The sequence below is a fragment of the Spermophilus citellus genome (genome assembly GCF_964194105.1).
Source record: "Spermophilus citellus genome assembly, chromosome: 13".
In the NCBI taxonomy this organism is placed as follows: domain Eukaryota; kingdom Metazoa; phylum Chordata; class Mammalia; order Rodentia; family Sciuridae; genus Spermophilus; species Spermophilus citellus.
The window spans coordinates 29116541-29141059 of NC_138193.1; positions in this window are offsets into that span (position 1 = coordinate 29116541).

Here is a 24519-nt window from a genome sequence, read left to right on the forward strand (position 1 = left end):
GAGAAAACAGAGTGAAACACCAAAATTCAAACTGTTACTGGAAACGAACGCTTCAACATAGAAGAACGAAATTTGGTGAACCAAGTGGGCTTAGTGTACTGATCATTGCCTGAAAGTATCATCCAGTTTGGGTGAAAAAATGTTTGCTGAGATTTCTGGAGATTCGTAATTTTTGGACGCTTGGCAACCCCTTTCAATGAAAGTGTTTCTCGCCTGTCACTGCTTAGGGCTACACAAATCGGAAACAAAATATAGAGCTAGAACTAGAAACTACTTAATTGTGTCAAGTTTCAAGAAGCTAGCACAAACCGTGCTTGATTTAGAGTTCCAAATACATCTATCAATATAGGAGAAAACAGAGTGAAACCTAAAAATTCAAACTGTTACTGGAAACGAACGCTTCAACATTGAAGAACGAAATTTGGGGAACAAAGTGGGCTCAGTGTACTGATCATTACCTGAAAGTATCACCCAGTTTGGGTGTAAAAATATTTGCTGAGATTTCTGGAGATTCGTAATTTTTGGAAGCTTGGCAACCTTTTTCAATGAAAGTGTTTCTCATCTGTCACTGCTTAGGGCTACGCCAATAGGAAACAAAATATAGAGATAGAACTTGAAACTACTTAATTGTGTCAAGTTTCAAGAAGCTAGCACAAACCGTGCTTGATTTAGAGTTCCAAATACATCTATCAATATAGGAGAAAACAGAGTGAAACGCCAAAATTCAAACTGTTACTGGAGACGAACGCTTCAACATAGAAGAACGAAATTTGGGGAACCTAGTGGGCTTAGTGTACTGATCATTACCTGAAAGTATCACCCAGTTTGGGTGTAAAAATATTTGCTGAGATTTCTGGAGATTCGTAATTTTTGGAACCTTGGCAACCCCTTTCAATGAAAGTGTTTCTCGCCTGTCACTGCTTAGGGCTACATCAATAGGAAACGGAACATAGAGATAGAACTTGAAACTACTTAATTGTGTCAAGTTTCAAGAAGCTAGCATAAATCGTGTTTGATTTAGAGTTCCAAATACATCTATCAATATAGGAGAAAACAGAGTGAAACCTAAAAATTCAAACTGTTACTGGAAACGAACGCTTCAACATTGAAGAACGAAATTTGGAGAACAAAGTGGGCTCAGTGTACTGATCATTACCTGAAAGTATCACCCAGTTTGGGTGTAAAAATATTTGCTGAGATTTCTGGAGATTCGTAATTTTTGGAAGCTTGGCAACCCCTTTCAATGAAAGTGTTTCTCGCCTGTCACTGCTTAGGGCTACATCAATAGGAAACAGAACATAGAGATAGAACTTGAAACTAATTAATTGTGTCAAGTTTCAAGAAGCTAGCAGAAACCGTGTTTGATTTAGAGTTCCAAATACATCTATCAATATAGGAGAAAACAGAGTGAAACGCCAAAATTCAAACTGTTACTGGAAACGAACGCTTCAACATAGAAGAACGAAATTTGGGGAACCAAGTGGGCTTAGGGGACTGATCATTACCTGAAAGTATCATCCAGTTTGGGTGAAAAAATGTTTGCTGAGATTTCTGGAGATTCGTAATTTTTGGAAGCTTGGCAACCCCTTTCAATGAAAGTGTTTCTCGTCTGTCACTGCTTAGGGCTACACCAATAGGAAACAAAATATAGAGTTAGAACTTGAAACTACTTAATTGTGTCAAGTTTCAAGAAGGTAGCACAAACCGTGCTTGATTTAGAGTTCCAAATACATCTATCAATATAGGAGAAAACAGAGTGAAACGCCAAAATTCAAACTGTTACTGGAAACGAACGCTTCAACATAGAAGAACGAAATTTGGGGAACCAAGTGGGCTTAGTGTACTGATCATTGCCTGAAAGTATCATCCAGTTTGGGTGAAAAAATGTTTGCTGAGATTTCTGGAGATTCGTAATTTTTGGACGCTTGGCAACCCCTTTCAATGAAAGTGTTTCTCGTCTTCACTGCTTAGGGCTACACAAATAGGAAACAAAATATAGAGATAGAACTAGAAACTACTTAATTGTGTCAAGTTTCAAGAAGCTAGCACAAACCTTGCTTGATTTAGAGTTCCAAATACATCTATCAATATAGGAGAAAACAGAGTGAAACGCCAAAATTCAAACTGTTACTGGAAACGAACGCTTCAACATAGAAGAACGAAATTTGGGGAACCAAGTTGGCTTAGTGTACTGATCATTACCTGAAAGTATCACCCAGTTTGGGTGTAAAAATATTTGCGGAGATTTCTGGAGATTCGTAATTTTTGGACGCTTGGCAACCCCTTTCAATGAAAGAGTTTCTCGCCTGTCACTGCTTAGGGCTACATCAATCGGAAACAGAACATAGAGATAGAACATGAAACTACTTAATTGTGTCAAGTTTCAAAAACCTAGCACAAACCCTGCTTGATTTAGTGTTCCAAATACATCTATCAATATAGGAGAAAACAGAGTGAAACGCCAAAATTCAAACTGTTACTGGAAACAAACGCTTCAACATAGAAGAACGAAATTTGGGGAACCAAGTGGGCTTAGTGTACTGATCATTACCTGAAAGTATCATCCAGTTTGGGTGAAAAAATGTTTGCTGAGATTTCTGGAGATTCGTAATTTTTGGAAGCTTGGCAACACCTTTCAATTAAAGTGTTTCTCCTCTGTCACTGCTTAGGGCTACGCCAATAGGAAACAAAATATAGAGATAGAACTTGAAACTACTTAATTTTGTCAAGTTTCAAGAAGCTAGCAGAAACCGTGTTTGATTTAGAGTTTCAAATACATCTATCAATATAGGAGAAAACAGAGTGAAACCTAAAAATTCAAACTGTTACTGGAAACGAAAGCTGCAACATTGAAGAACGAAATTTGGGGAACAAAGTGGGCTCAGTGTACTGATCATTACCTGAAAGTATCATCCAGTTTGGGTGAAAAAATGTTTGCTGAGATTTCTGGTGATTCGTAATTTTTGGACGCTTCGCAACCCCTTTCAATGAAAGTGTTTCTCGCCTGTCACTGCTTAGGGCTACATTAATCGGAAACAGAACATAGAGATAGAACTTGAAACTACTTAATTGTGTCAAGTTTCAAGAAGCTAGCACAAACCGTGCTTGATTTAGAGTTCCAAATACATCTATCAATATAGGAGAAAACAGAGTGAAACACCAAAATTCAAACTGTTACTGGAAACGAACGCTTCAACATAGAAGAACGAAATTTGGTGAACCAAGTGGGCTTAGTGTACTGATCATTGCCTGAAAGTATCATCCAGTTTGGGTGAAAAAATGTTTGCTGAGATTTCTGGAGATTCGTAATTTTTGGACGCTTGGCAACCCCTTTCAATGAAAGTGTTTCTTCCCTGTCACTGCTTAGGGCTACACAAATCGGAAACAAAATATAGAGCTAGAACTAGAAACTACTTAATTGTGTCAAGTTTCAAGAAGCTAGCACAAACCGTGCTTGATTTAGAGTTCCAAATACATCTATCAATATAGGAGAAAACAGAGTGAAACGCCAAAATTCAAACTGTTACTGGAAACGAACGCTTCAACATAGAAGAACGAAATTTGGGGAACCAAGTGGGCTTAGGGGACTGATCATTACCTGAAAGTATCATCCAGTTTGGGTGAAAAAATGTTTGCTGAGATTTCTGGAGATTCGTAATTTTTGGAAGCTTGGCAACCCCTTTCAATGAAAGTGTTTCTCGTCTGTCACTGCTTAGGGCTACACCAATAGGAAACAAAATATAGAGTTAGAACTTGAAACTACTTAATTGTGTCAAGTTTCAAGAAGCTAGCACAAACCGTGCTTGATTTAGAGTTCCAAATACATCTATCAATATAGGAGAAAACAGAGTGAAACGCCAAAATTCAAACTGTTACTGGAAACGAACGCTTCAACATAGAAGAACGAAATTTGGGGAACCAAGTGGGCTTAGTGTACTGATCATTGCCTGAAAGTATCATCCAGTTTGGGTGAAAAAATGTTTGCTGAGATTTCTGGAGATTCGTAATTTTTGGACGCTTGGCAACCCCTTTCAATGAAAGTGTTTCTCGTCTTCACTGCTTAGGGCTACACAAATAGGAAACAAAATATAGAGATAGAACTAGAAACTACTTAATTGTGTCAAGTTTCAAGAAGCTAGCACAAACCTTGCTTGATTTAGAGTTCCAAATACATCTATCAATATAGGAGAAAACAGAGTGAAACGCCAAAATTCAAACTGTTACTGGAAACGAACGCTTCAACATAGAAGAACGAAATTTGGGGAACCAAGTTGGCTTAGTGTACTGATCATTACCTGAAAGTATCACCCAGTTTGGGTGTAAAAATATTTGCTGAGATTTCTGGAGATTCGTAATTTTTGGACGCTTGGCAACCCCTTTCAATGAAAGAGTTTCTCGCCTGTCACTGCTTAGGGCTACATCAATCGGAAACAGAACATAGAGATAGAACATGAAACTACTTAATTGTGTCAAGTTTCAAAAACCTAGCACAAACCCTGCTTGATTTAGTGTTCCAAATACATCTATCAATATAGGAGAAAACAGAGTGAAACGCCAAAATTCAAACTGTTACTGGAAACAAACGCTTCAACATAGAAGAACGAAATTTGGGGAACCAAGTGGGCTTAGTGTACTGATCATTACCTGAAAGTATCATCCAGTTTGGGTGAAAAAATGTTTGCTGAGATTTCTGGAGATTCGTAATTTTTGGAAGCTTGGCAACACCTTTCAATTAAAGTGTTTCTCCTCTGTCACTGCTTAGGGCTACGCCAATAGGAAACAAAATATAGAGATAGAACTTGAAACTACTTAATTTTGTCAAGTTTCAAGAAGCTAGCAGAAACCGTGTTTGATTTAGAGTTTCAAATACATCTATCAATATAGGAGAAAACAGAGTGAAACCTAAAAATTCAAACTGTTACTGGAAACGAAAGCTGCAACATTGAAGAACGAAATTTGGGGAACAAAGTGGGCTCAGTGTACTGATCATTACCTGAAAGTATCATCCAGTTTGGGTGAAAAAATGTTTGCTGAGATTTCTGGTGATTCGTAATTTTTGGACGCTTCGCAACCCCTTTCAATGAAAGTGTTTCTCGCCTGTCACTGCTTAGGGCTACATTAATCGGAAACAGAACATAGAGATAGAACTTGAAACTACTTAATTGTGTCAAGTTTCAAAAAGCTAGCACAAACCGTGCTTGATTTAGAGTTCCAAATACATCTATCAATATAGGAGAAAACAGAGTGAAACACCAAAATTCAAACTGTTACTGGAAACGAACGCTTCAACATAGAAGAACGAAATTTGGTGAACCAAGTGGGCTTAGTGTACTGATCATTGCCTGAAAGTATCATCCAGTTTGGGTGAAAAAATGTTTGCTGAGATTTCTGGAGATTCGTAATTTTTGGACGCTTGGCAACCCCTTTCAATGAAAGTGTTTCTTCCCTGTCACTGCTTAGGGCTACACAAATCGGAAACAAAATATAGAGCTAGAACTAGAAACTACTTAATTGTGTCAAGTTTCAAGAAGCTAGCACAAACCGTGCTTGATTTAGAGTTCCAAATACATCTATCAATATAGGAGAAAACAGAGTGAAACCTAAAAATTCAAACTGTTACTGGAAACGAACGCTTCAACATTGAAGAACGAAATTTGGGGAACAAAGTGGGCTCAGTGTACTGATCATTACCTGAAAGTATCACCCAGTTTGGGTGTAAAAATATTTGCTGAGATTTCTGGAGATTCGTAATTTTTGGAAGCTTGGCAACCTTTTTCAATGAAAGTGTTTCTCATCTGTCACTGCTTAGGGCTACGCCAATAGGAAACAAAATATAGAGATAGAACTTGAAACTACTTAATTGTGTCAAGTTTCAAGAAGCTAGCACAAACCGTGTTTGATTTAGAGTTTCAAATACATCTATCAATATAGGAGAAAACAGAGTGAAACCTAAAAATTCAAACTGTTACTGGAAACGAACGCTTCAACATTGAAGAACGAAATTTGGAGAACAAAGTGGGCTCAGTGTACTGATCATTACCTGAAAGTATCACCCAGTTTGCGTGTAAAAATATTTGCTGAGATTTCTGGAGATTCGTAATTTTTGGAAGCTTGGCAACCCCTTTCAATGAAAGTGTTTCTCGCCTGTCACTGCTTAGGGCTACATCAATAGGAAACAGAACATAGAGATAGAACTTGAAACTAATTAATTGTGTCAAGTTTCAAGAAGCTAGCAGAAACCGTGTTTGATTTAGAGTTCCAAATACATCTATCAATATAGGAGAAAACAGAGTGAAACGCCAAAATTCAAACTGTTACTGGAAACGAATGCTTCAACATAGAAGAACGAAATTTGGGGAACCAAGTGGGCTTAGGGGACTGATCATTACCTGAAAGTATCATCCAGTTTGGGTGAAAAAATGTTTGCTGAGATTTCTGGAGATTCGTAATTTTTGGAAGCTTGGCAACCCCTTTCAATGAAAGTGTTTCTCGTCTGTCACTGCTTAGGGCTACACCAATAGGAAACAAAATATAGAGATAGAACTTGAAACTACTTAATTGTGTCAAGTTTCAAGAAGCTAGCACAAACTGTGCTTGATTTAGAGTTCCAAATACATCTATCAATATAGGAGAAAACAGAGTGAAACGCCAAAATTCAAACTGTTACTGGAAACGAACGCTTCAACATAGAAGAACGAAATTTGGGAAACCAAGTGGGCTTAGTGTACTGATCATTACCTGAAAGTATCATCCAGTTTGGGAGAAAAAATGTTTGCTGAGATTTCTGGAGATTCGTACTTTTTGGAAGCTTGGCAACCCCTTTCAATGAAAGTGTTTCTGGTCTGTCACTGCTTAGGACTACACCAATAGGAAACAAAATATAGAGATAGAACTTGAAACTACTTAATTGTGTCAAGTTTCAAGAAGCTAGCACAAACCGTGCTTGATTTAGAGTTCCAAATACATCTATCAATATAGGAGAAAACAGAGTGAAACGCCAAAATTCAAACTGTTACTGGAAACAAACGCTTCAACATAGAAGAACGAAATTTGGGGAACCAAGTGGGCTTAGTGTACTGATCATTACCTGAAAGTATCATCCAGTTTGGGTGAAAAAATGTTTGCTGAGATTTCTGGAGATTCGTAATTTTTGGAAGCTTGGCAACACCTTTCAATTAAAGTGTTTCTCCTCTGTCACTGCTTAGGGCTACGCCAATAGGAAACAAAATATAGAGATAGAACTTGAAACTACTTAATTTTGTCAAGTTTCAAGAAGCTAGCAGAAACCGTGTTTGATTTAGAGTTTCAAATACATCTATCAATATAGGAGAAAACAGAGTGAAACCTAAAAATTCAAACTGTTACTGGAAACGAAAGCTGCAACATTGAAGAACGAAATTTGGGGAACAAAGTGGGCTCAGTGTACTGATCATTACCTGAAAGTATCATCCAGTTTGGGTGAAAAAATGTTTGCTGAGATTTCTGGTGATTCGTAATTTTTGGACGCTTCGCAACCCCTTTCAATGAAAGTGTTTCTCGCCTGTCACTGCTTAGGGCTACATTAATCGGAAACAGAACATAGAGATAGAACTTGAAACTACTTAATTGTGTCAAGTTTCAAGAAGCTAGCACAAACCGTGCTTGATTTAGAGTTCCAAATACATCTATCAATATAGGAGAAAACAGAGTGAAACACCAAAATTCAAACTGTTACTGGAAACGAACGCTTCAACATAGAAGAACGAAATTTGGTGAACCAAGTGGGCTTAGTGTACTGATCATTGCCTGAAAGTATCATCCAGTTTGGGTGAAAAAATGTTTGCTGAGATTTCTGGAGATTCGTAATTTTTGGACGCTTGGCAACCCCTTTCAATGAAAGTGTTTCTTCCCTGTCACTGCTTAGGGCTACACAAATCGGAAACAAAATATAGAGCTAGAACTAGAAACTACTTAATTGTGTCAAGTTTCAAGAAGCTAGCACAAACCGTGCTTGATTTAGAGTTCCAAATACATCTATCAATATAGGAGAAAACAGAGTGAAACCTAAAAATTCAAACTGTTACTGGAAACGAACGCTTCAACATTGAAGAACGAAATTTGGGGAACAAAGTGGGCTCAGTGTACTGATCATTACCTGAAAGTATCACCCAGTTTGGGTGTAAAAATATTTGCTGAGATTTCTGGAGATTCGTAATTTTTGGAAGCTTGGCAACCTTTTTCAATGAAAGTGTTTCTCATCTGTCACTGCTTAGGGCTACGCCAATAGGAAACAAAATATAGAGATAGAACTTGAAACTACTTAATTGTGTCAAGTTTCAAGAAGCTAGCACAAACCGTGTTTGATTTAGAGTTCCAAATACATCTATCAATATAGGAGAAAACAGAGTGAAACCTAAAAATTCAAACTGTTACTGGAAACGAACGCTTCAACATTGAAGAACGAAATTTGGAGAACAAAGTGGGCTCAGTGTACTGATCATTACCTGAAAGTATCACCCAGTTTGGGTGTAAAAATATTTGCTGAGATTTCTGGAGATTCGTAATTTTTGGAAGCTTGGCAACCCCTTTCAATGAAAGTGTTTCTCGCCTGTCACTGCTTAGGGCTACATCAATAGGAAACAGAACATAGAGATAGAACTTGAAACTAATTAATTGTGTCAAGTTTCAAGAAGCTAGCAGAAACCGTGTTTGATTTAGAGTTCCAAATACATCTATCAATATAGGAGAAAACAGAGTGAAACGCCAAAATTCAAACTGTTACTGGAAACGAACGCTTCAACATAGAAGAACGAAATTTGGGGAACCAAGTGGGCTTAGGGGACTGATCATTACCTGAAAGTATCATCCAGTTTGGGTGAAAAAATGTTTGCTGAGATTTCTGGAGATTCGTAATTTTTGGAAGCTTGGCAACCCCTTTCAATGAAAGTGTTTCTCGTCTGTCACTGCTTAGGGCTACACCAATAGGAAACAAAATATAGAGATAGAACTTGAAACTACTTAATTGTGTCAAGTTTCAAGAAGCTAGCACAAACTGTGCTTGATTTAGAGTTCCAAATACATCTATCAATATAGGAGAAAACAGAGTGAAACGCCAAAATTCAAACTGTTACTGGAAACGAACGCTTCAACATAGAAGAACGAAATTTGGGAAACCAAGTGGGCTTAGTGTACTGATCATTACCTGAAAGTATCATCCAGTTTGGGAGAAAAAATGTTTGCTGAGATTTCTGGAGATTCGTACTTTTTGGAAGCTTGGCAACCCCTTTCAATGAAAGTGTTTCTGGTCTGTCACTGCTTAGGACTACACCAATAGGAAACAAAATATAGAGATAGAACTTGAAACTACTTAATTGTGTCAAGTTTCAAGAAGCTAGCACAAACCGTGCTTGATTTAGAGTTCCAAATACATCTATCAATATACGAGAAAACAGAATGAAACGCCAAAATTCAAACTGTTACTGGAAAGGAACGCTTCAACATAGAAGAACGAAATTTGGGGAACCAAGTGGGCTTAGTGTACTGATCATTACCTGAAAGTATCATCCAGTTTGGGTGAAAAAATATTTGCTAAGATTTCTAGAGTCGTAATTTTTGGACGCTTGGCAACCCCTTTCAATGAAAGAGTTTCTCTCCTGTCACTGCTTAGGGCTACATCAATCAGAAACAGAACATAGAGATAGAACTTGAAACTACTTAACTGTGTCAAGTTTCAAGAAGCTAGCACAAACCGTGCTTGATTTAGAGTTCCAAATACATCTATCAATATAGGAGAAAACAGAGTGAAACGCCAAAATTCAAACTGTTACTGGAAACGAACGCTTCAACATAGAAGAACGAAATTTGGGGAACCAAGAGGGCTTAGTGTACTGATCATTACCCTAAAGTATCATCCAGTTTGGGTGAAAAAATGTTTGCTGAGATTTCTGGAGATTCGTAATTTTTGGAAGCTTGGCAACCCCTTTCAATGAAAGTATATCTCGCCTGTCACTGCTTAGGGCTACATCAATAGGAAAGAGAACATAGAGATAGAACTTGAAACTACTTAATTGTGTCAAGTTTCAAGAAGCTAGCAGAAACCGTGTTTGATTTAGAGTTCCAAATACATCTATCAATATAGGAAAAACAGAGTGAAACCTAAAAATTCAAACTGTTACTGAAAACGAAAGCTGCAACATTGAAGAACGAAATTTGGGGAACAAAGTGGGCTCAGTGTACTGATCATTACCTGAAAGTATCACCCAGTTTGGGTGTAAAAATATTTGCTGAGATTTCTGGAGATTGGTAATTTTTGGAAGCTTGGCAACCCCTTTCAATGAAAGTGTTTCTCACCTGTCACTGCTTAGGGCTACCGCAATAGGAAACAGAACATAGAGATAGAACTTGAAAGTACTTAATTGTGTCAAGTTTCAAGAAGCTAGCACAAACCGTGCTTGATTTAGAGTTCCAAATACATCTATGAATATAGGAGAAAACAGAGTGAAACGCCAAAATTCAAACTGTTACTGGAAACGAACGCTTCAACATAGAAGAACGAAATTTGGGAAACCAAGTGGGCTTAGTGTACTGATCATTTCCTGAAAGTATCATCCAGTTTGGGAAAAAAATGTTTGCTGAGATTTCTGGAGATTCGTACTTTTTGGAAGCTTGGCAACCCCTTTAAATGAAAGTGTTTCTCGTCTGTCACTGCTTAGGACTACACCAATAGGAAACAAAATATAGAGATAGAACTTGAAACTACTTAATTGTGTCAAGTTTCAAGAAGGTAGCACAAACCGTGCTTGATTTACAGTTCCAAATACATCTATCAATATACGAGAAAACAGAGTGAAACGCCAAAATTCAAACTGTTACTGGAAACGAACGCTTCAACATAGAAGAACGAAATTTGGGAAATCAAGTGGGCTTTGTGTACTGATCATTTCCTGAAAGTATCATCCAGTTTGGGAGAAAAAATATTTGCTGAGATTTCTGGAGATTCGTACTTTTTGGAAGCTTGGCAACCCCTTTCAATGAAAGTGTTTCTCACCTGTCACTGCTTAGGGCTACATCAATCGGAAACAGAACATAGAGATAGAACTTGAAACTACTTAATTGTGTCTAGTTTCAAGAAGCTAGCATAAATCGTGTTTGATTTAGAGTTCCAAATACATCTATCAATATAGGAGAAAACAGAGTGAAACCTAAAAATTCAAACTGTTACTGGAAACGAAAGCTTCAACATTGAAGAACGCAATTTGGAGAACAAAGTTGGCTCAGTGTACTGATCATTACCTGAAAGTATCACCCAGTTTGGGTGTAAAAATATTTGCTGAGATTTCTGGAGATTCGTAATTTTTGGAAGCTTGGCAACCCCTTTCAATGAAAGTGTTTCTCGCCTGTCACTGCTTAGGGCTACATCAATAGGAAACAGAACATAGAGATAGAACTTGAAACTACTTAATTGTGTCAATTTTCAAGAAGCTAGCAGAAACCGTGTTTGATTTAGAGTTCCAAATACATCTATCAATATAGGAGAAAACAGAGTGAAACCTAAAAATTCAAACTGTTACTGGAAACGAAAGCTGCAACATTGAAGAACGAAATTTGGGGAACAAAGTGGGCTCAGTGTACTGATCATTACCTGAAAGTATCACACAGTTTGGGTGTAAAAATATTTGCTGAGATTTCTGGAGATTCGTAATTTTTGGAAGCTTGGCAACCCCTTTCAATGAAAGGGTTTCTCGCCTGTCACTGCTTAGGGCTACATCAATAGGAAACAGAACATAGAGACAGAACTTGAAACTAATTAATTGTGTCAAGTTTTAAAAAGCTAGCACAAACCATGCTTGATTTAGAGTTCCAAATACATCTATCAATATAGGAGAAAACAGAGTGAAACGCCAAAATTCAAACTGTTACTGGAAACGAACGCTTCAATATAGATGAACGAAATTTGGGGAACCAAGTGGGCTTTGTGTACTGATCATTACCTGAAATTATCATCCAGTTTGGGTGAAAAAATGTTTGCTGAGATTTCTGGAGATTCGTAATTTTTGGACGCTTGGCAACCCCTTTCAATGAAAGTGTTTCTCGTCTTCACTGCTTAGGGCTACACAAATCGGAAACAAAATATAGAGATAGAACTAGAAACTACTTAATTGTGTCAAGTTTCAAGAAGCTAGCACAAACCTTGCTTGATTTAGAGTTCCAAATACATCTATCAATATAGGAGAAAACAGAGTGAAACGCCAAAATTCAAACTGTTACTGGAAACGAACGCTTCAACATAGAAGAACGAAATTTGGGGAACCAAGTTGGCTTAGTGTACTGATCATTACCTGAAAGTATCACCCAGTTTGGGTGTAAAAATATTTGCTGAGATTTCTGGAGATTCGTAATTTTTGGACGCTTGGCAACCCCTTTCAATGAAACAGTTTCTCGCCTGTCACTGCTTAGGGCTACATCAATCGGAAACAGAACATAGAGATAGAACATGAAACTACTTAATTGTGTCAAGTTTCAAAAACCTAGCACAAACCCTGCTTGATTTAGTGTTCCAAATACATCTATCAATATAGGAGAAAACAGAGTGAAACGCCAAAATTCAAACTGTTACTGGAAACAAACGCTTCAACATAGAAGAACGAAATTTGGGGAACCAAGTGGGCTTAGTGTACTGATCATTACCTGAAAGTATCATCCAGTTTGGGTGAAAAAATGTTTGCTGAGATTTCTGGAGATTCGTAATTTTTGGAAGCTTGGCAACACCTTTCAATTAAAGTGTTTCTCCTCTGTCACTGCTTAGGGCTACGCCAATAGGAAACAAAATATAGAGATAGAACTTGAAACTACTTAATTTTGTCAAGTTTCAAGAAGCTAGCAGAAACCGTGTTTGATTTAGAGTTTCAAATACATCTATCAATATAGGAGAAAACAGAGTGAAACCTAAAAATTCAAACTGTTACTGGAAACGAAAGCTGCAACATTGAAGAACGAAATTTGGGGAACAAAGTGGGCTCAGTGTACTGATCATTACCTGAAAGTATCATCCAGTTTGGGTGAAAAAATGTTTGCTGAGATTTCTGGTGATTCGTAATTTTTGGACGCTTCGCAACCCATTTCAATGAAAGTGTTTCTCGCCTGTCACTGCTTAGGGCTACATTAATCGGAAACAGAACATAGAGATAGAACTTGAAACTACTTAATTGTGTCAAGTTTCAAGAAGCTAGCACAAACCGTGCTTGATTTAGAGTTCCAAATACATCTATCAATATAGGAGAAAACAGAGTGAAACACCAAAATTCAAACTGTTACTGGAAACGAACGCTTCAACATAGAAGAACGAAATTTGGTGAACCAAGTGGGCTTAGTGTACTGATCATTGCCTGAAAGTATCATCCAGTTTGGGTGAAAAAATGTTTGCTGAGATTTCTGGAGATTCGTAATTTTTGGACGCTTGGCAACCCCTTTCAATGAAAGTGTTTCTTCCCTGTCACTGCTTAGGGCTACACAAATCGGAAACAAAATATAGAGCTAGAACTAGAAACTACTTAATTGTGTCAAGTTTCAAGAAGCTAGCACAAACCGTGCTTGATTTAGAGTTCCAAATACATCTATCAATATAGGAGAAAACAGAGTGAAACCTAAAAATTCAAACTGTTACTGGAAACGAACGCTTCAACATTGAAGAACGAAATTTGGGGAACAAAGTGGGCTCAGTGTACTGATCATTACCTGAAAGTATCACCCAGTTTGGGTGTAAAAATATTTGCTGAGATTTCTGGAGATTCGTAATTTTTGGAAGCTTGGCAACCTTTTTCAATGAAAGTGTTTCTCATCTGTCACTGCTTAGGGCTACGCCAATAGGAAACAAAATATAGAGATAGAACTTGAAACTACTTAATTGTGTCAAGTTTCAAGAAGCTAGCACAAACCGTGCTTGATTTAGAGTTCCAAATACATCTATCAATATAGGAGAAAACAGAGTGAAACACCAAAATTCAAACTGTTACTGGAAACGAACGCTTCAACATAGAAGAACGAAATTTGGGGAACCTAGTGGGCTCAGTGTACTGATCATTACCTGAAAGTATCACCCAGTTTGGGTGTAAAAATATTTGCTGAGATTTCTGGAGATTCGTAATTTTTGGAACCTTGGCAACCCCTTTCAATGAAAGTGTTTCTCGCCTGTCACTGCTTAGGGCTACATCAATAGGAAACGGAACATAGAGATAGAACTTGAAACTACTTAATTGTGTCAAGTTTCAAGAAGCTAGCACAAACCGTGCTTGATTTAGAGTTCCAAATACATCTATCAATATAGGAGAAAACAGAGTGAAACACCAAAATTCAAACTGTTACTGGAAACGAACGCTTCAACATAGAAGAACGAAATTTGGTGAACCAAGTGGGCTTAGTGTACTGATCATTGCCTGAAAGTATCATCCAGTTTGGGTGAAAAAATGTTTGCTGAGACTTCTGGAGATTCGTAATTTTTGGACGCTTGGCAACCCCTTTCAATGAAAGTGTTTCTTCCCTGTCACTGCTTAGGGCTACACAAATCGGAAACAAAATATAGAGCTAGAACTAGAAACTACTTAATTGTGTCAAGTTTCAAGAAGCTAGCACAAACCGTGCTTGATTTAGAGTTCCAAATACATCTATCAATATAGGAGAAAACAGAGTGAAACCTAAAAATTCAAACTGTTACTGGAAACGAACGCTTCAACATTGAAGAACGAAATTTGGGGAACCAAGTGGGCTTAGTGTACTGATCATTACCTGAAAGTATCATCCAGTTTGGGAGAAAAAATGTTTGCTGAGATTTCTGGAGATTCGTACTTTTTGGAAGCTTGGCAACCCCTTTCAATGAAAGTGTTTCTGGTCTGTCACTGCTTAGGACTACACCAATAGGAAACAAAATATAGAGATAGAACTTGAAACTACTTAATTGTGTCAAGTTTCAAGAAGCTAGCACAAACCGTGCTTGATTTAGAGTTCCAAATACATCTATCAATATAGGAGAAAACAGAGTGAAACGCCAAAATTCAAACTGTTACTGGAAACGAACGCTTCAACATTGAAGAACGAAATTTGGAGAACAAAGTGGGCTCAGTGTACTGATCATTACCTGAAAGTATCACCCAGTTTGGGTGTAAAAATATTTGCTGAGATTTCTGGAGATTCGTAATTTTTGGAAGCTTGGCAACCCCTTTCAATGAAAGTGTTTCTCGCCTGTCACTGCTTAGGGCTACATCAATAGGAAACAGAACATAGAGATAGAACTTGAAACTAATTAATTGTGTCAAGTTTCAAGAAGCTAGCAGAAACCGTGTTTGATTTAGAGTTCCAAATACATCTATCAATATAGGAGAAAACAGAGTGAAACGCCAAAATTCAAACTGTTACTGGAAACGAACGCTTCAACATAGAAGAACGAAATTTGGGGAACCAAGTGGGCTTAGGGGACTGATCATTACCTGAAAGTATCATCCAGTTTGGGTGAAAAAATGTTTGCTGAGATTTCTGGAGATTCGTAATTTTTGGAAGCTTGGCAACCCCTTTCAATGAAAGTGTTTCTCGTCTGTCACTGCTTAGGGCTACACCAATAGGAAACAAAATATAGAGATAGAACTTGAAACTACTTAATTGTGTCAAGTTTCAAGAAGCTAGCACAAACTGTGCTTGATTTAGAGTTCCAAATACATCTATCAATATAGGAGAAAACAGAGTGAAACGCCAAAATTCAAACTGTTACTGGAAACGAACGCTTCAACATAGAAGAACGAAATTTGGGAAACCAAGTGGGCTTAGTGTACTGATCATTACCTGAAAGTATCATCCAGTTTGGGAGAAAAAATGTTTGCTGAGATTTCTGGAGATTCGTACTTTTTGGAAGCTTGGCAACCCCTTTCAATGAAAGTGTTTCTGGTCTGTCACTGCTTAGGACTACACCAATAGGAAACAAAATATAGAGATAGAACTTGAAACTACTTAATTGTGTCAAGTTTCAAGAAGCTAGCACAAACCGTGCTTGATTTAGAGTTCCAAATACATCTATCAATATACGAGAAAACAGAATGAAACGCCAAAATTCAAACTGTTACTGGAAACGAACGCTTCAACATAGAAGAACGAAATTTGGGGAACCAAGTGGGCTTAGTGTACTGATCATTACCTGAAAGTATCATCCAGTTTGGGTGAAAAAATATTTGCTAAGATTTCTAGAGTCGTAATTTTTGGACGCTTGGCAACCCCTTTCAATGAAAGAGTTTCTCTCCTGTCACTGCTTAGGGCTACATCAATCAGAAACAGAACATAGAGATAGAACTTGAAACTACTTAACTGTGTCAAGTTTCAAGAAGCTAGCACAAACCGTGCTTGATTTAGAGTTCCAAATACATCTATCAATATAGGAGAAAACAGAGTGAAACGCCAAAATTCAAACTGTTACTGGAAACGAACGCTTCAACATAGAAGAACGAAATTTGGGGAACCAAGAGGGCTTAGTGTACTGATCATTACCCTAAAGTATCATCCAGTTTGGGTGAAAAAATGTTTGCTGAGATTTCTGGAGATTCGTAATTTTTGGAAGCTTGGCAACCCCTTTCAATGAAAGTATATCTCGCCTGTCACTGCTTAGGGCTACATCAATAGGAAAGAGAACATAGAGATAGAACTTGAAACTACTTAATTGTGTCAAGTTTCAAGAAGCTAGCAGAAACCGTGTTTGATTTAGAGTTCCAAATACATCTATCAATATAGGAAAAACAGAGTGAAACCTAAAAATTCAAACTGTTACTGAAAACGAAAGCTGCAACATTGAAGAACGAAATTTGGGGAACAAAGTGGGCTCAGTGTACTGATCATTACCTGAAAGTATCACCCAGTTTGGGTGTAAAAATATTTGCTGAGATTTCTGGAGATTGGTAATTTTTGGAAGCTTGGCAACCCCTTTCAATGAAAGTGTTTCTCACCTGTCACTGCTTAGGGCTACCGCAATAGGAAACAGAACATAGAGATAGAACTTGAAAGTACTTAATTGTGTCAAGTTTCAAGAAGCTAGCACAAACCGTGCTTGATTTAGAGTTCCAAATACATCTATGAATATAGGAGAAAACAGAGTGAAACGCCAAAATTCAAACTGTTACTGGAAACGAACGCTTCAACATAGAAGAACGAAATTTGGGAAACCAAGTGGGCTTAGTGTACTGATCATTTCCTGAAAGTATCATCCAGTTTGGGAGAAAAAATGTTTGCTGAGATTTCTGGAGATTCGTACTTTTTGGAAGCTTGGCAACCCCTTTAAATGAAAGTGTTTCTCGTCTGTCACTGCTTAGGACTACACCAATAGGAAACAAAATATAGAGATAGAACTTGAAACTACTTAATTGTGTCAAGTTTCAAGAAGGTAGCACAAACCGTGCTTGATTTACAGTTCCAAATACATCTATCAATATACGAGAAAACAGAGTGAAACGCCAAAATTCAAACTGTTACTGGAAACGAACGCTTCAACATAGAAGAACGAAATTTGGGAAATCAAGTGGGCTTTGTGTACTGATCATTTCCTGAAAGTATCATCCAGTTTGGGAGAAAAAATATTTGCTGAGATTTCTGGAGATTCGTACTTTTTGGAAGCTTGGCAACCCCTTTCAATGAAAGTGTTTCTCACCTGTCACTGCTTAGGGCTACATCAATCGGAAACAGAACATAGAGATAGAACTTGAAACTACTTAATTGTGTCTAGTTTCAAGAAGCTAGCATAAATCGTGTTTGATTTAGAGTTCCAAATACATCTATCAATATAGGAGAAAACAGAGTGAAACCTAAAAATTCAAACTGTTACTGGAAACGAAAGCTTCAACATTGAAGAACGCAATTTGGAGAACAAAGTTGGCTCAGTGTACTGATCATTACCTGAAAGTATCACCCAGTTTGGGTGTAAAAATATTTGCTGAGATTTCTGGAGATTCGTAATTTTTGGAAGCTTGGCAACCCCTTTCAATGAAAGTGTTTCTCGCCTGTCACTGCTTAGGGCTACATCAATAGGAAACAGAACATAGAGATAGAACTTGAAACTACTTAATTGTGTCAATTTTCAAGAAGCTAGCAGAAACCGTGTTTGATTTAGAGTTCCAAATACATCTATCAATATAGGAGAAAACAGAGTGAAACCTAAAAATTCAAACTGTTACTGGAAACGAAAGCTGCAACATTGAAGAACGAAATTTGGGGAACAAAGTGGGCTCAGTGTACTGATCATTACCTGAAAGTATCACCCAGTTTGGGTGTAAAAATATTTGCTGAGATTTCTGGAGATTCGTAATTTTTGGAAGCTTGGCAACCCCTTTCAATGAAAGGGTTTCTCGCCTGTCACTGCTTAGGGCTACATCAATAGGAAACAGAACATAGAGATAGAACTTGAAACTAATTAATTGTGTCAAGTTTTAAAAAGCTAGCACAAACCATGCTTGATTTAGAGTTCCAAATACATCTATCAATATAGGAGAAAACAGAGTGAAACGCCAAAATTCAAACTGTTACTGGAAACGAACGCTTCAATATAGATGAACGAAATTTGGGGAACCAAGTGGGCTTTGTGTACTGATCATTACCTGAAATTATCATCCAGTTTGGGTGAAAAAATGTTTGCTGAGATTTCTGGAGATTCGTAATTTTTGGACGCTTGGCAACCCCTTTCAATGAAAGTGTTTCTCGTCTTCACTGCTTAGGGCTACACAAATAGGAAACAAAATATAGAGATAGAACAAGAAACTACTTAATTGTGTCAAGTTTCAAGAAGCTAGCACAAACCTTGCTTGATTTAGAGTTCCAAATACATCTATCAATATAGGAGAAAACAGAGTGAAACGCCAAAATTCAAACTGTTACTGGAAACGAACGCTTCAACATAGAAGAACGAAATTTGGGGAACCAAGTTGGCTTAGTGTACTGATCATTACCTGAAAGTATCACCCAGTTTGGGTGTAAAAATATTTGCTGAGATTTCTGGAGATTCGTAATTTTTGGACGCTTGGCAACCCCTTTCAATGAAAGAGTTTCTCGCCTGTCACTGCTTAGGGCTACATCAATCGGAAACAGAACATAGAGATAGAACATGAAACTACTTAATTGTGTCAAGTTTCAAAAACCTAGCACAAACCCTGCTTGATTTAGTGTTCCAAATACATCTATCAATATAGGAGAAAACAGAGTGAAACGCCAAAATTCAAACTGTTACTGGAAACAAACGCTTCAACATAGAAGAACGAAATTTGGGGAACCAAGTGGGCTTAGTGTACTGATCATTACCTGAAAGTATCATCCAGTTTGGGTGAAAAAATGTTTGCTGAGATTTCTGGAGATTCGTAATTTTTGGAAGCTTGGCAACACCTTTCAATTAAAGTGTTTCTCCTCTGTCACTGCTTAGGGCTACGCCAATAGGAAACAAAATATAGAGATAGAACTTGAAACTACTTAATTTTGTCAAGTTTCAAGAAGCTAGCAGAAACCGTGTTTGATTTAGAGTTTCAAATACATCTATCAATATAGGAGAAAACAGAGTGAAACCTAAAAATTCAAACTGTTACTGGAAACGAAAGCTGCAACATTGAAGAACGAAATTTGGGGAACAAAGTGGGCTCAGTGTACTGATCATTACCTGAAAGTATCATCCAGTTTGGGTGAAAAAATGTTTGCTGAGATTTCTGGTGATTCGTAATTTTTGGACGCTTCGCAACCCCTTTCAATGAAAGTGTTTCTCGCCTGTCACTGCTTAGGGCTACATTAATCGGAAACAGAACATAGAGATAGAACTTGAAACTACTTAATTGTGTCAATTTTCAAGAAGCTAGCACAAACCGTGCTTGATTTAGAGTTCCAAATACATCTATCAATATAGGAGAAAACAGAGTGAAACACCAAAATTCAAACTGTTACTGGAAACGAACGCTTCAACATAGAAGAATGAAATTTGGTGAACCAAGTGGGCTTAGTGTACTGATCATTGCCTGAAAGTATCATCCAGTTTGGGTGAAAAAATGTTTGCTGAGATTTCTGGAGATTCGTAATTTTTGGACGCTTGGCAACCCCTTTCAATGAAAGTGTTTCTTCCCTGTCACTGCTTAGGGCTACACAAATCGGAAACAAAATATAGAGCTAGAACTAGAAACTACTTAATTGTGTCAAGTTTCAAGAAGCTAGCACAAACCGTGCTTGATTTAGAGTTCCAAATACATCTATCAATATAGGAGAAAACAGAGTGAAACCTAAAAATTCAAACTGTTACTGGAAACGAACGCTTCAACATTGAAGAACGAAATTTGGGGAACAAAGTGGGCTCAGTGTACTGATCATTACCTGAAAGTATCACCCAGTTTGGGTGTAAAAATATTTGCTGAGATTTCTGGAGATTCGTAATTTTTGGAAGCTTGGCAACCTTTTTCAATGAAAGTGTTTCTCATCTGTCACTGCTTAGGGCTACGCCAATAGGAAACAAAATATAGAGATAGAACTTGAAACTACTTAATTGTGTCAAGTTTCAAGAAGCTAGCACAAACCGTGCTTGATTTAGAGTTCCAAATACATCTATCAATATAGGAGAAAACAGAGTGAAACACCAAAATTCAAACTGTTACTGGAAACGAACGCTTCAACATAGAAGAACGAAATTTGGGGAACCTAGTGGGCTTAGTGTACTGATCATTACCTGAAAGTATCACCCAGTTTGGGTGTAAAAATATTTGCTGAGATTTCTGGAGATTCGTAATTTTTGGAACCTTGGCAACCCCTTTCAATGAAAGTGTTTCTCGCCTGTCACTGCTTAGGGCTACATCAATAGGAAACGGAACATAGAGATAGAACTTGAAACTACTTAATTGTGTCAAGTTTCAAGAAGCTAGCACAAACCGTGCTTGATTTAGAGTTCCAAATACATCTATCAATATAGGAGAAAACAGAGTGAAACACCAAAATTCAAACTGTTACTGGAAACGAACGCTTCAACATAGAAGAACGAAATTTGGTGAACCAAGTGGGCTCAGTGTACTGATCATTACCTGAAAGTATCATCCAGTTTGGGTGAAAAAATGTTTGCTGAGATTTCTGGAGATTCGTAATTTTTGGACGCTTGGCAACCCCTTTCAATGAAAGTGTTTCTTCCCTGTCACTGCTTAGGGCTACACAAATCGGAAACAAAATATAGAGCTAGAACTAGAAACTACTTAATTGTGTCAAGTTTCAAGAAGCTAGCACAAACCGTGCTTGATTTAGAGTTCCAAATACATCTATCAATATAGGAGAAAACAGAGTGAAACCTAAAAATTCAAACTGTTACTGGAAACGAACGCTTCAACATTGAAGAACGAAATTTGGGGAACAAAGTGGGCTCAGTGTACTGATCATTACCTGAAAGTATCACCCAGTTTGGGTGTAAAAATATTTGCTGAGATTTCTGGAGATTCGTAATTTTTGGAAGCTTGGCAACCTTTTTCAATGAAAGTGTTTCTCATCTGTCACTGCTTAGGGCTACGCCAATAGGAAACAAAATATAGAGATAGAACTTGAAACTACTTAATTGTGTCAAGTTTCAAGAAGCTAGCACAAACCGTGTTTGATTTAGAGTTCCAAATACATCTATCAATATAGGAGAAAACAGAGTGAAACCTAAAAATTCAAACTGTTACTGGAAACGAACGCTTCAACATTGAAGAACGAAATTTGGAGAACAAAGTGGGCTCAGTGTACTGATCATTACCTGAAAGTATCACCCAGTTTGGGTGTAAAAATATTTGCTGAGATTTCTGGAGATTCGTAATTTTTGGAAGCTTGGCAACCCCTTTCAATGAAAGTGTTTCTCGCCTGTCACTGCTTAGGGCTACATCAATAGGAAACAGAACATAGAGATAGAACTTGAAACTAATTAATTGTGTCAAGTTTCAAGAAGCTAGCAGAAACCGTGTTTGATTTAGAGTTCCAAATACATCTATCAATATAGGAGAAAACAGAGTGAAACGCCAAAATTCAAACTGTTACTGGAAACGAACGCTTCAACATAGAAGAACGAAATTTGGGGAACCAAGTGGGCTTAGGGGACTGATCATTACCTGAAAGTATCATCCAGTTTGGGTGAAAAAATGTTTGCTGAGATTTCTGGAGATTCGTAATTTTTGGAAGCTTGGCAACCCCTTTCAATGAAAGTGTTTCTCGTCTGTCACTGCTTAGGGCTACACCAATAGGAAACAAAATATAGAGATAGAACTTGAAACTACTTAATTGTGTCAAGTTTCAAGAAGCTAGCACAAACTGTGCTTGATTTAGAGTTCCAAATACATCTATCAATATAGGAGAAAACAGAGTGAAACGCCAAAATTCAAACTGTTACTGGAAACGAACGCTTCAACATAGAAGAACGAAATTTGGGAAACCAAGTGGGCTTAGTGTACTGATCATTACCTGAAAGTATCATCCAGTTTGGGAGAAAAAATGTTTGCTGAGATTTCTGGAGATTCGTACTTTTTGGAAGCTTGGCAACCCCTTTCAATGAAAGTGTTTCTGGTCTGTCACTGCTTAGGACTACACCAATAGGAAACAAAATATAGAGATAGAACTTGAAACTACTTAATTGTGTCAAGTTTCAAGAAGCTAGCACAAACCGTGCTTGATTTAGAGTTCCAAATACATCTATCAATATACGAGAAAACAGAATGAAACGCCAAAATTCAAACTGTTACTGGAAACGAACGCTTCAACATAGAAGAACGAAATTTGGGGAACCAAGTGGGCTTAGTGTACTGATCATTACCTGAAAGTATCATCCAGTTTGGGTGAAAAAATATTTGCTAAGATTTCTAGAGTCGTAATTTTTGGACGCTTGGCAACCCCTTTCAATGAAAGAGTTTCTCTCCTGTCACTGCTTAGGGCTACATCAATCAGAAACAGAACATAGAGATAGAACTTGAAACTACTTAACTGTGTCAAGTTTCAAGAAGCTAGCACAAACCGTGCTTGATTTAGAGTTCCAAATACATCTATCAATATAGGAGAAAACAGAGTGAAACGCCAAAATTCAAACTGTTACTGGAAACGAACGCTTCAACATAGAAGAACGAAATTTGGGGAACCAAGAGGGCTTAGTGTACTGATCATTACCCTAAAGTATCATCCAGTTTGGGTGAAAAAATGTTTGCTGAGATTTCTGGAGATTCGTAATTTTTGGAAGCTTGGCAATCCCTTTCAATGAAAGTATATCTCGCCTGTCACTGCTTAGGGCTACATCAATAGGAAAGAGAACATAGAGATAGAACTTGAAACTACTTAATTGTGTCAAGTTTCAAGAAGCTAGCAGAAACCGTGTTTGATTTAGAGTTCCAAATACATCTATCAATATAGGAAAAACAGAGTGAAACCTAAAAATTCAAACTGTTACTGAAAACGAAAGCTGCAACATTGAAGAACGAAATTTGGGGAACAAAGTGGGCTCAGTGTACTGATCATTACCTGAAAGTATCACCCAGTTTGGGTGTAAAAATATTTGCTGAGATTTCTGGAGATTGGTAATTTTTGGAAGCTTGGCAACCCCTTTCAATGAAAGTGTTTCTCACCTGTCACTGCTTAGGGCTACCGCAATAGGAAACAGAACATAGAGATAGAACTTGAAACTACTTAATTGTGTCAAGTTTCAAGAAGCTAGCACAAACCGTGCTTGATTTAGAGTACCAAATACATCTATGAATATAGGAGAAAACAGAGTGAAACGCCAAAATTCAAACTGTTACTGGAAACGAACGCTTCAACATAGAAGAACGAAATTTGGGGAACCAAGTGGGCTTAGTGTACTGATCATTACCTGAAAGTATCATCCAGTTTGGGTGAAAAAATATTTGCTAAGATTTCTAGAGTCGTAATTTTTGGACGCTTGGCAACCCCTTTCAATGAAAGAGTTTCTCTCCTGTCACTGCTTAGGGCTACATCAATCAGAAACAGAACATAGAGATAGAACTTGAAACTACTTAACTGTGTCAAGTTTCAAGAAGCTAGCACAAACCGTGCTTGATTTAGAGTTCCAAATACATCTATCAATATACGAGAAAACAGAGTGAAACGCCAAAATTCAAACTGTTACTGGAAACGAACGCTTCAACATAGAAGAACGAAATTTGGGAAATCAAGTGGGCTTTGTGTACTGATCATTTCCTGAAAGTATCATCCAGTTTGGGAGAAAAAATATTTGCTGAGATTTCTGGAGATTCGTACTTTTTGGAAGCTTGGCAACCCCTTTCAATGAAAGTGTTTCTCACCTGTCACTGCTTAGGGCTACATCAATCGGAAACAGAACATAGAGATAGAACTTGAAACTACTTAATTGTGTCAAGTTTCAAGAAGCTAGCATAAATCGTGTTTGATTTAGAGTTCCAAATACATCTATCAATATAGGAGAAAACAGAGTGAAACCTAAAAATTCAAACTGTTACTGGAAACGAAAGCTTCAACATTGAAGAACGCAATTTGGAGAACAAAGTTGGCTCAGTGTACTGATCA